General features: G+C 42.4%; 1 long non-coding RNA gene across 1 annotated transcript; it reads right to left on the reverse strand.

The window, feature by feature from the left end:
* Positions 1 to 8670: 8670 nt before the first annotated feature.
* Positions 8671 to 9711, reverse strand: LOC147366287 (uncharacterized). Its single transcript, XR_015132263.1, has 2 exons — positions 9591 to 9711; positions 8671 to 9343 (listed from the first exon to the last, which is right to left on the reverse strand). It is a non-coding gene; the product is annotated as an uncharacterized LOC147366287 (long non-coding RNA).
* Between the last annotated feature and the right edge of the window lie 845 nt (positions 9712 to 10556).

Raw genomic sequence — 10556 nt, forward strand, 5'->3', positions numbered from 1 at the left:
TTATGATTTCACCCACAGACTAACAATCTTTGCTGCTGCTGCTAAGTCGCTTCAGTCGTGTCCAACTCTGTGCGACCCCATAGATGGCAGCCCACCAGGCCCCGCCGTCCCTGGGATTCTCCAGGCAAGCACACTGGAGTGGGTTGCCATTTCCTCCTCCAATACATGAAAGTGGAAAGTGAAAGTGAAGCCGCGCAGTTGTGTCCGACTCTTAGCGACCCCATGGACTGCAGCCTACCAGGCTCCTCCGTCCGTCGGATTTTCCAGGCAAGAGTACTGGAGTGGGGTGCCTTTAGTTGAGACTTAAATATCTGGGCACAATCATGATGTCATCTGTTGGTGAAGAGCAGGATGGTGGGCTGTGATTCTGAGAAGTTGCTTTGTTCATCTGAATGAATTGTTGTGAATTCTACTTACAAACTAGAGAAGCACTTACTTTAATTAAGTATGAATAAGTAGCAGCATAAATATTCCCCAACTATCCCGCACCAAGGTACCCATGCTGGATGATGGTTTAATTAACTTTGACAAGCCTTTTGAGAGGTTTGGGTGTGTGTGTGCTTGTGCATGTACACTGGGAAACACAGGAAGTGGAGAGAAGTTAGAGCTCCACTTAACTTGAAGATTCTTAGCATCACAGGAATTTGTTATCTGGTTTTTTGGAAGGGGTCCCACGTTTTCCACATTTCTGTTGAACATGACTTATCACATAGCACAAAGAGCACAACATTTGGAATCAGAAAACCCTGGTAACAGTCTTCTTCCTGCCAGTTAGTATTTGACCTGTATCAAACTGCCAAGTTTCTGTAGTCTTTGGTTTTCTCATTGAAGAATCAGGATAATAACAGCTGTGCAATTTAGCAGGGTGGTTGTGTGATAATCCGTGTCAGGTTAGAAACAGAGGTGGTGAAAGTCAGAAACTACGCCACACATCATGTTTATGGTTTGCTTACATAGTGATTCGGGCTGCAAGGTTGACACATACCCCATCAATTTTGCGAGCTTATTTTTTTAATTTAGCAGAAGTCAATACATTATAAAAACAGCCCTCTCCTAGAGTTTTAATAATAAAATGCCATTTGATTACGTATAGTAGGTTTCTGTACACAGCTTTGTGATTCTAACATCTGTTAGTCCTGGGCAGACATTCTAACATCTCTCAGTCCTGGGCAGTCCTGGGCAAACCAATGGAATGGGACTGCTAAGTCACTTCAGTCGTGTCCGACTCTAGCGACCCCATGGACTGCAGCCCACCAAGCTCCTTGGGATTTTCCAGGCAAGAGTACTGGAGTCGGGTGCCATTGCCTTCTCCAGAATGTGACTGGTCCTCAGTTTTAGTGGACAACAGCCTCGGGCCTCTGTTCTTCTCTGGCTGTATGCTCTCTTCCTATGACTGGTCGGCTATTACCATGGTTTCAGTATCATATTCTTGATCTCACTTGAGATCCATGTACCTCTTAGATTATCTAAGTGATCTTTTCACTTGAATTTCCCTTCCTCAACTCACAGTGCAGAATTCAAAGCTCAATTCATCTTCTTTCCCAAATAGCGTGTGTGCTCAATCGCTCGGTCATGTCTGACTCTTTGCGATCCCGTAGACTGTAGCCTGCCAGGCTCTTCTGTTCATGGGATTTCCCAGGTAAGAATACCAGAGTGGATTGCCATTTCCTCCCCCAGGGGATCTCTCTGCCCCAGGGATCATACTCACGTCTCCTGCAGTTCCTGCATTGGTAGGTGGATTCTTTACCACTGAGCCACCTGGGAAGCCCTCCCAAATACAGGCCCTTCTAAAATCTACTATCAGTGGCACCAGTATTCCCTCAGTTCAGTGTAACTAGATTTTTTTAGTGATGACCATGGGCATTATCACTGGGTTTGGAATAGCCTGTGACCCAGTCTTCCTGTTTATTCCTTGTATCTAGTCTTGATAGATACTTTCAATATCATTCACATCGCTCCTTCCTTTTCTATTTTGCTTATACTGCTTTAGTCCAAGGCCCCCTCACTACCACTTGACTCATAATGGGAATTCCTCCTAAGGGTCCTGAAATTCAGCTTTTAATGAAAACCTTTCAAAACCTATAGACTACACCATTAAGTCTGAACGTTTCTGCTTGTCTTAAGGCTTTCCATATTTTAACCTCACATATTTTCATTTCGTGTCTCATTTCTCTTCACCCTAGCCTCCTTGTTTGCGTGTTTTTCTTATACGGACACTCTTCTTCTATGTCTATCCAAGTCAACAAAGACCTAAGAGACCTTGTCATATGCCATCCCCATTCTACAACTTGCCTGACTATTCTATCCTTGTTTCCCTCTTTATGAACCTCTGTAACAGTAACACTGTCATGCAATTATTGCACTGACTTATCCACACTTCTCACTCACCATCTTTATTCTTTTTTAAACATTTATTTATTTGGCTATGCTGGTTGTTAATCGAGGTATGTCAGATTTTTGATCTTTGTTGTAGCATGTGAGATCTATTTCCCTGACCAGGAATTGAACCCTGCCCCTCCTGCATTGAGAGTGCAGTGTCTTAGCTACTGGGTCACCAGAGAATTCTCCACCATCTTTCATGAGTGCCAATTTTGCCTCTTGAACTAAATTATAAACTCCTTGAGAAGAGGTAGCACATCATGCTGAATCTCTCTCAAATTCCTTGTACGTGGTAAATATTGACTGAAGGAAAAATTGAGTGGCTTGTTGATTTATTTTAATAAGTTAATTGAACAATAGATTCAATTAGGTTTTCACAAAGCTTTTAACTTACTTTTCAATACATACATCCCTCTGGGGTAAGTTAAGTTGTGTTTTTAAATAGAATAGAGGAAGTTCTGTAACTTACTTTTAAAGTAAAAACTGGGACTCAGTTTGATGAGTACAGAATGTGCTTTAAAAGTCAGTGGAACAAGATATTTGAAATCAGGCCTGTTCTAAAAAAATCTAATATATTTGGGAGAAAAATCATTAGATCTCTTAAATTCATCCTATTTCTAATAATTAAATACCACTAGCCCACAAGTGAGGAAATGAGAACGATATTGGCTATACAAGCTGACAATGGCATTGACTGCTCAATGAAAGTGACAAGAGACTTCCACCCACACAAGTACCAAGTCATTTTTCCATGAACTCGCCCTGCAGTGATTAAGTATGTGTACTTGAGAGTGCTTCCAAAGGTTTGAGCAATCCATCTGGCAAAAGCATTTGACACTATGGGATTTGTTATTGTGGTGCTATGCCAGCACCAAAACTTATTTAATTGCATTAGTCATCAAGCAGCAGTGCCCCTAATCTTGGATCTCACTGAGTGCCGTCTGGTTTATATGTTTGAGAGACCAAACAAACAAAGCTGAATGACTACAAACTTCTCCTGTATTTAAGTCTGAGGTCTGAATGTTCTGACCCCAGGTCCCAACAAGTCCTGCGGTAAAACTGGAAGGGTCACCCCCATGCAAAAGAGGCATAATCAAGGTCAAAATGGCAAGAGTTGAAGCTTCCAAAAGGCTTTGTCTATCCAAAATACAATTTCCCAGTCACATGCTAAGTCTCCAAATTCTTCACACTGGAGTCATTTCTGTATATTTCAGTGATAGTTCCAAGAAGTCCCAGTTTAAACACAAATATGTTACCTGGAGCTAGTTACCCATTAACCCCTTAGCTCTCTGCTCAGATCTGTTAAGAGCTAGCCAGCTTCCTCTGGCTGGATACCAAGAGGATTGAAGTCAAGTGGGTTGTTTGAATTAATGGGCTCAAAAATGCAAAGGCTCTGACCATGAGATACTGCTGGTTGGAAATAACAGGGTTATAAGCCTTAGTTATGAGGGGGAAGAAGAAGAACAAGGAAAAGGAGGAGACTTCCCACTTTATGACTTTGCCTATCTCTGACCTGAGATTTGTGACTTTCCAGACCAGTTATCTGGAGAAGGTGATGGCACCCCACTCCAGTACTCTTGCCTGGAAAATCCCATGGACGGAGAAGCCTGGTGGGCTGCAGTCCATGAGGTCGCGAAGAGTTGGACACGACTGAGCGACTTCCCTTTCACTTTTCACTTTCATGCATTGGAGAAGGAAATGGCAACCCACTCCAGTGTTCTTGCCTGGAGAATCCCAGAGACGGGGGATCCTGGTGGGCTGCCGTCTATGGGGTCACACAGAGTCGGACACGACTGAAGTGACTTAGCAGCAGCAGACCAGTTATCATGAGACAAGACCCTAGCCATTATTTTGTGAAGCCCTTTAGCTTTGCCAATTGACATGCTAGAAACTTACTCAAAACTTCCTCCCATCTTTCTAGAAGTTCAGCCAAGAAAAAAGAAGTTAAAAGGCAAGGCAGAGGAGAAGATAAAAAACAGACATTCTGTTTCCAAAAAAACTGATTTCCTTCTTTGTCTGAAAAATCTTCCTTTCTGCAAAATGTTGCTCTGCTGTGGAAGGTTTTGGACTTCTACCCTTGGAGTCCTTTCTGTACTTCTTTGTATTCAGTCAGTTTAGTTCAGTCTCTCAGTCATGTCCGACTCTTTGCAACTCCATGAATTGCAGCACACCAGGCCTCCCTGTCCATCACAAACTCCCGGAGTTTACCCAGACTCACGTCCATCGAGTCGGTGATGCCATCCAGCCATCTCATCCTCTGTCATCCCCTTCTCCTCCTGCCCCCATCCCCTCCCAGCATCAGAGTCTTTTCCAATGAGTCAACTCTTCGCATGAGGTGGCCAAAGTACTGGAGTTTCAGCTTTAGCATCATTCCTTCCAAAGAACACCCAGGGCCGATCTCCTTCAGAATGGACTGGTTGGATCTCCTTGCAGTCCAAGGGACTCTCAAGAGTCTTCTCCAACACTACATTTCAAAAGCATCAATTCTTCGGCGCTCAGCTTTCTTCACAGTCCAACTCTCACATCCATACGTGACCACTGGAAAAACCATAGCCTTGACTTGACGGACCTTTGTTGGGAAAGTAATGTGTCTGCTTTTCAATATGCTATCTAGGTTGGTCATAACTTTCCTTCCAAGAAGTAATTTTAATTTTAATTTAATTTTAATTTCATGGCTGCAGTCACTATCTGCAGTGGTTTTGGAGCCCCCCAAATAAAGTCTGACACTGTTTCCCCATCTATTTCCCATGAAGTGATGGGACCAGATGCCATGATCTTCATTGTATTATCTTCTTTGTATTATCTCCAGGTTAAAATTATCCCAGGACAACTGAACTCCTATTGCCTGCGGCAGGAGAACTTAGGAAGTAGTCAGAAGTGATCATGATTGAGATTGGCCAAGATCATGATTGAGACTAATATGGGTGGGTAGCCTCCCTATGGGTGGATAATTGGCTAGAAGCGGTATGTGGAGCTCTGATGGGCAAACAAGAGGTGGAGAAGGACACCCAACAATGAACCACAACAAATGATTCACTAGAAATATCCTAGCCGCCCACTGTTGATCTGAGATTTCTGAACTAAAAAAATCTAACTTCAATATCACCAGAATATAAACTTTTGGTTTAATGGGCACATAGATATTTGTTAAAACATCAGATTTTGTAAAATTAACCTTCATGATGTAAAATAAACACTTCTATTCTCTCATTCCTTTTAAGCTGCCACTCTTCTACCTTACAATAAAATTGGCTTTCCATCAAGGGTCTAAGAGGGAAATTATCACTGAATAAGAATACAGACATAATGTACACGCCTATGATTTTTATTTTAAAAATGGAAACAAAGTAAACTTCATTCATTAGCAAAATAAACCCAGGACTTGTTTCTCCACCAAAATAATCTTTTAGATGTCCTGATTACATTAAGAGCCAAAAAAAATTTTTTTAGTTGGTCATCCCTAAGAGCATTCTTTTGGTGATGGACTTATCTGTCACAGGGGCTTGGCCACCGTAGCCCTCTCTGCCTAGTATGAAAGAGGGTGGATTGATTGCAGCTGGTACAACAGAGTCACTGACTCACCCAGTCAAAGCTTATGAAGAACTTTAGCCTGGATGTCCAAGATTTAGTCCTCAAAATGATACCAATTATCTGACTATACCAAGAAGGTCCTGAAGAGGACAGGGTTTGGAACACCATAGAATCACATACGTGTTTCCTCTGTAACTCACCCTTCACCTTGGCAGGCGTACATCCTCAAGTTCAGACCAGGACTTAAAATGTCCAAGAGACTGGGATGAAGTAGAGTTGGCTCCACTGGCCTGGAGTGGATTCCTGGCTGAAGACCCAGGGCACTGACTTGAGTGGTGAGATTTCCAAAATATAAAAGGAAACAGCAATCGAGAAGGAGGAAAGAGAATGGTGTGTGTGTGTTTGTGTGTGTGGTCTCAGACCAGAGGTGCATGTGGGTGAGGAAGATGGGTAAAACAAAACATTAGAAACCACGCCTCACCTCCTGCTATACCCTGTGCTGGATGCTGCCTGTTCACCTTTCCAGATTTACTTTCCACCTTTCGTAATGTGATCTTACCCTAAAAAGCTGACCTTTTATAGATTTCATCAATGGTTCTCATGCCCTTTGACTCCTAGTGGGTCCAACCAATGGAAGGCACTGGCAGGCATTCTGAAAGCTAGAAGTGGGTAAAGCTGTAGTTGGGGTGTCTGCCTTTAAAGCCACAGCTCCTAGGATGTCTTCTCCATGATACCCTGTCTGGGTTCTCATGATTTTGCTCCCGTTGTGCCCTTCACACCTGGAGGTGGTAGTGGTGGTGACAGACCCTTGGTGTTGCCAGTTCTGGGATCCTACACTCTCCTCTCCTAGTTCCCTTAAATCTTATCCACACCTCAATAAATAACCCCTTTACTAAACTTTCCCCAAATCAAATCATTTGAACATACCATTTGTTTCCCATCAAGACTTGGATTAACACATGTTCTATATACAAGAGTTTTTGCAAAAGCAGTGATGGAGATTAAGCTTAGGAAAGACAGGTTGAAATCATAGTAATGTTATTCCTGGTTGTAGGGTTATTGATGCCAATGTAGCAGGTGTATCCCTTTGTCTCTACACACAACATAACATAAGTAAATAGCAATAGACCAGGAGTCAGAAGACTGAGGATCCAGTCGGAATTTATCCACACTGAGTATGTGGCCTTGATCAATTGACTGAAGTTTTGTATGACTCAGTTTTCTCACTTATATAATGGAAATAATCTCCTCTACATACTTCACAGCATTGCTGTGTGTGCTAAATTGCTTCAGTTGTGTCCGACTCTTTGTGACCCTATGGACAGTAGCTCACCTTCTCCAGGGGATCTTCCCGACCCAGGGATCAAATCCAGATGTCTTACATTGTAGGTGGTCTCTTACATTGCAGACAGATTCTTTACTGACTGCACCACCATAATGCTTTGAAAAAAGCCTTCTCCATACTTATCTATTGTAAAGGTTCTTCTAGGCCTGGCAGCAATATCAACGCTTTTCATGACTTCCTTGAGTCTCCTCAGGAGAATTTTCTCTCTTTTGTTTCACATAACAAAGTTGATCAAACCTCTATTGAAGTCTACCCCTTTACATTACGGATGAGTGTTCATACATGTATTCCATTTGTTGCATGATCTACTCTTTACAGGTTGTATTCCAGACACCAATCATGAAGATCTTGCTTGGCACATGAAGATGTCAGCATGATTTCATGAATGAATGCATGCTCTTCTCTTTTATTCTCATCTCTTCATATATTTATATACTTCTGTTTATCTCACCATAATTTGGTTTGCCCTACAATAGCTGCAGGCCTGGGAAAACTCCAGTTTTAACCCTGTCTCCCACATCTGAGTGAGGGGCTGTCTTTCTGGGGGTGTAAGTTGACAGGAATCCCAATGAGCCCAGATCACAGTGAATCAAAGTAGTACGATTGATTTGAGACCCCTTTACCCTATTGCTTCTGTGTCATACTTTGGCCACCTGGTGCAAAGAGCTGACTCATTTGAAAAGACCCTGATGCTGGGAAAGGTTGAGGGCAGGAGGAGAAGGTGACGACAGAGGATGAGATGGTTGGATGGCATCACCAACTCAATGGACATGAGTTTGGATAAACTCTGGGAGATGGTGATGGACAGGGAGGCCTGGCATGCTGCAGTCCATGGGGTTGCAAAGAGTTGGACATGACTGAGCGACTGAACTGAAATGAACTGATGAAGAGGTGCCATAAACCATGTCCCAAAGTAGCTGAGTGTCATCCATATTCCTGAGGGTTGGAACCAACTGACTCTTTCCTGGTACTTAGGATGGGAAAGTTTCTAGGGGCAGTTCAATTACCTAGAGATACTCAGAATCAGAACTCGTCCTATGGCTCTAAATTTAATATCAATTTCTGTAGCAGTGGTTGGAGAAGTGCTGAAACGGAGAGGGGAAGTGGAACCTAAAAGAGGAAGGGGAGAAAAATGGCTTTGGAAAAATGGCAGCAGATATGTGGCTTCTTTACTGTAAAAGTATTATTTTTCAGCAACTACCTTGTTTAAAAGTAGTTTCTGTGGCAAGATTCCGTCCTTTGAACTACAGCTTAAGTGTGTGCATTCTGCTTTTAGGAACTTATGCTAATAGTTTCATTAAATAATTACCCATAATAATAAATTCACAAAATGCTTGATTAATTATTAAAGAAATGATATAACATCCAGTTGTAGAGTCCACTCATTGCTTTTATAAATACTATAAGTTGCAAACTTTCTTAAAGAAGTGGTCTTTTTATTTTTCTTTCATTTTTTTGCTTCACAAAGACTTTCACGGTAACAATGATAGTATGAAGGAAATACTGACAGTGTGACCAGCAACTGGGCTTTACTTCCAAGAATCATAAGTGATCATCAGAGTAATGGCGCTTGAGAGAGGGAAAAACCAAAGACAGAAATCTCAATTCTTCAGCCAGATGTTCTGTTTGTTTGGCCAGGGCCTTTTCACTATCTCTCTCTCACATCTGTTGATCAGAGATTCATTGCAGACAGCTGTGTTACCTTTCAACATGTGAGCAAGGCAATATCCTTCAAACCTCAGGGTGATAAAGATCACTCCCAGTTACAAAGAGGTTTGTTCTTTGCTTTAAACTGAGAATCCAAACCTTGAGGTTTATGAAAAACTTTACTGAAAAAACAGCAAGTGGTAAAATACAGTTCAGTGTCACCATTTTTTAAAAGAAGAGTACGGGCATCTTTAAAGGAAGTAATGATAACCACATTTGACTTGGTAGTCCCTGGTGAGCTGTAAATAAAGTTCTGAAATCTCAAAGCCTGAGGTAATCGTGTAAGTCCAGACAAGGATGGCCTGAAGTCACATTCTGGTGACATTGCAAATTAGGCATTGACCTAAGGTTGTTATTTAGTATCACCAAGCCTCAGTTTATCTGCAAAAAAAGGACAGTGATAGTATTATTTCTAAAGATTATTATAGAAATTAAAGTAGATATTTTATAAGAGCTCAATAGTTACTGGTAGAGACATTCCCACATGTATGACTATATATTACAGTTCATCCAAACTGCATTCAACTCCCTAAGTTATGAAGTCCAAATAGTCATGTTTCACTCTGTTTGGGCTGCTATACCACAACACCATAGGGTAGCTTGTAAACAACAGCAATATATTTCTCACAGTCCTGTAGGCTGAGAAGTTCCAAAATCAAGGTGCCAAGGATTCAGTGTCTGGTGAACCCATCTTCCTGGTTCATCAATGGCTGTCTTTTCATTGCTTCCTCCATGGTGGGGAGTGGTGGTAAGGGGTCTCTCTGGGGCCTCTTTTGTGAGGGTACTGAATCCCATTTATGATGGCTCCACCCTCATGACCTAAGCACCTTTCAAAAGCCTGACCTCCAAGTACCATCATGCTGCTGCTGCTGCTGCTAAGTCGCTTCAGTCGTGTCCGACTCTGTGCGACCCCATAGACGGCAGCCCACCAGGCTCCCCCGTCCCTGGGATTCTCCAGGCAAGAACACTGGAGTGGGTTGCCATTTCCTTCTCCAATGCATGAAAGTGAAAAGTGAAAGTGAAGTCGCTCAGTCGTGTCCGACTCCTAGCAACCCCATGGTCTGCAGCCCACCGGGCTCCTCCATCCATGGGATTTTCCAGGCAAGAGTACTGGAGTGGGGTGCCATACTGGGGCTTAAATTTCAATATAAGATTTGGCAGGGGCAGGGGAGGGATGTGTGGTATATTTAGTCTATTGCAAGAAGTATCTCCTATTTGTGTGACCAGCTCATCTCCTGTCTCTCAGAGGTCAGCCCACAGCAACCACATCATAATATTCCCTGTGTCCGGGCCAGTGGCCCAGGAGGAGAATGATTTGATCCACTTGTTAGGTATCAGGCAGGTTTTGTGCTATTTCTGGCTTTTCCTCTATTTTTTCTGCTCATTTTCTTCTATCTTAGCCAACCCCCTTTGTTTTTTCTTCTTCCCCTTTCTACCTAATCTATTTATTTTCATCCTATTTCCTAAGCATGGCTTGTAAGAATAATACTAAAGATACCCTGTTTTTGAGGAAACTAAGTACTGCCATCATCTTTTAATTTTTAAAAGGGCCCAACTAATCCCTTCTGTATTATTGTAAAAGTCATCATATCTC

The sequence above is a fragment of the Bos grunniens genome, chromosome 9 (genome assembly GCF_055505025.1).
Source record: "Bos grunniens cultivar Pamir isolate PY7600 chromosome 9, Bosgru_T2T1.0, whole genome shotgun sequence".
NCBI lineage: Eukaryota > Metazoa > Chordata > Mammalia > Artiodactyla > Bovidae > Bos > Bos grunniens.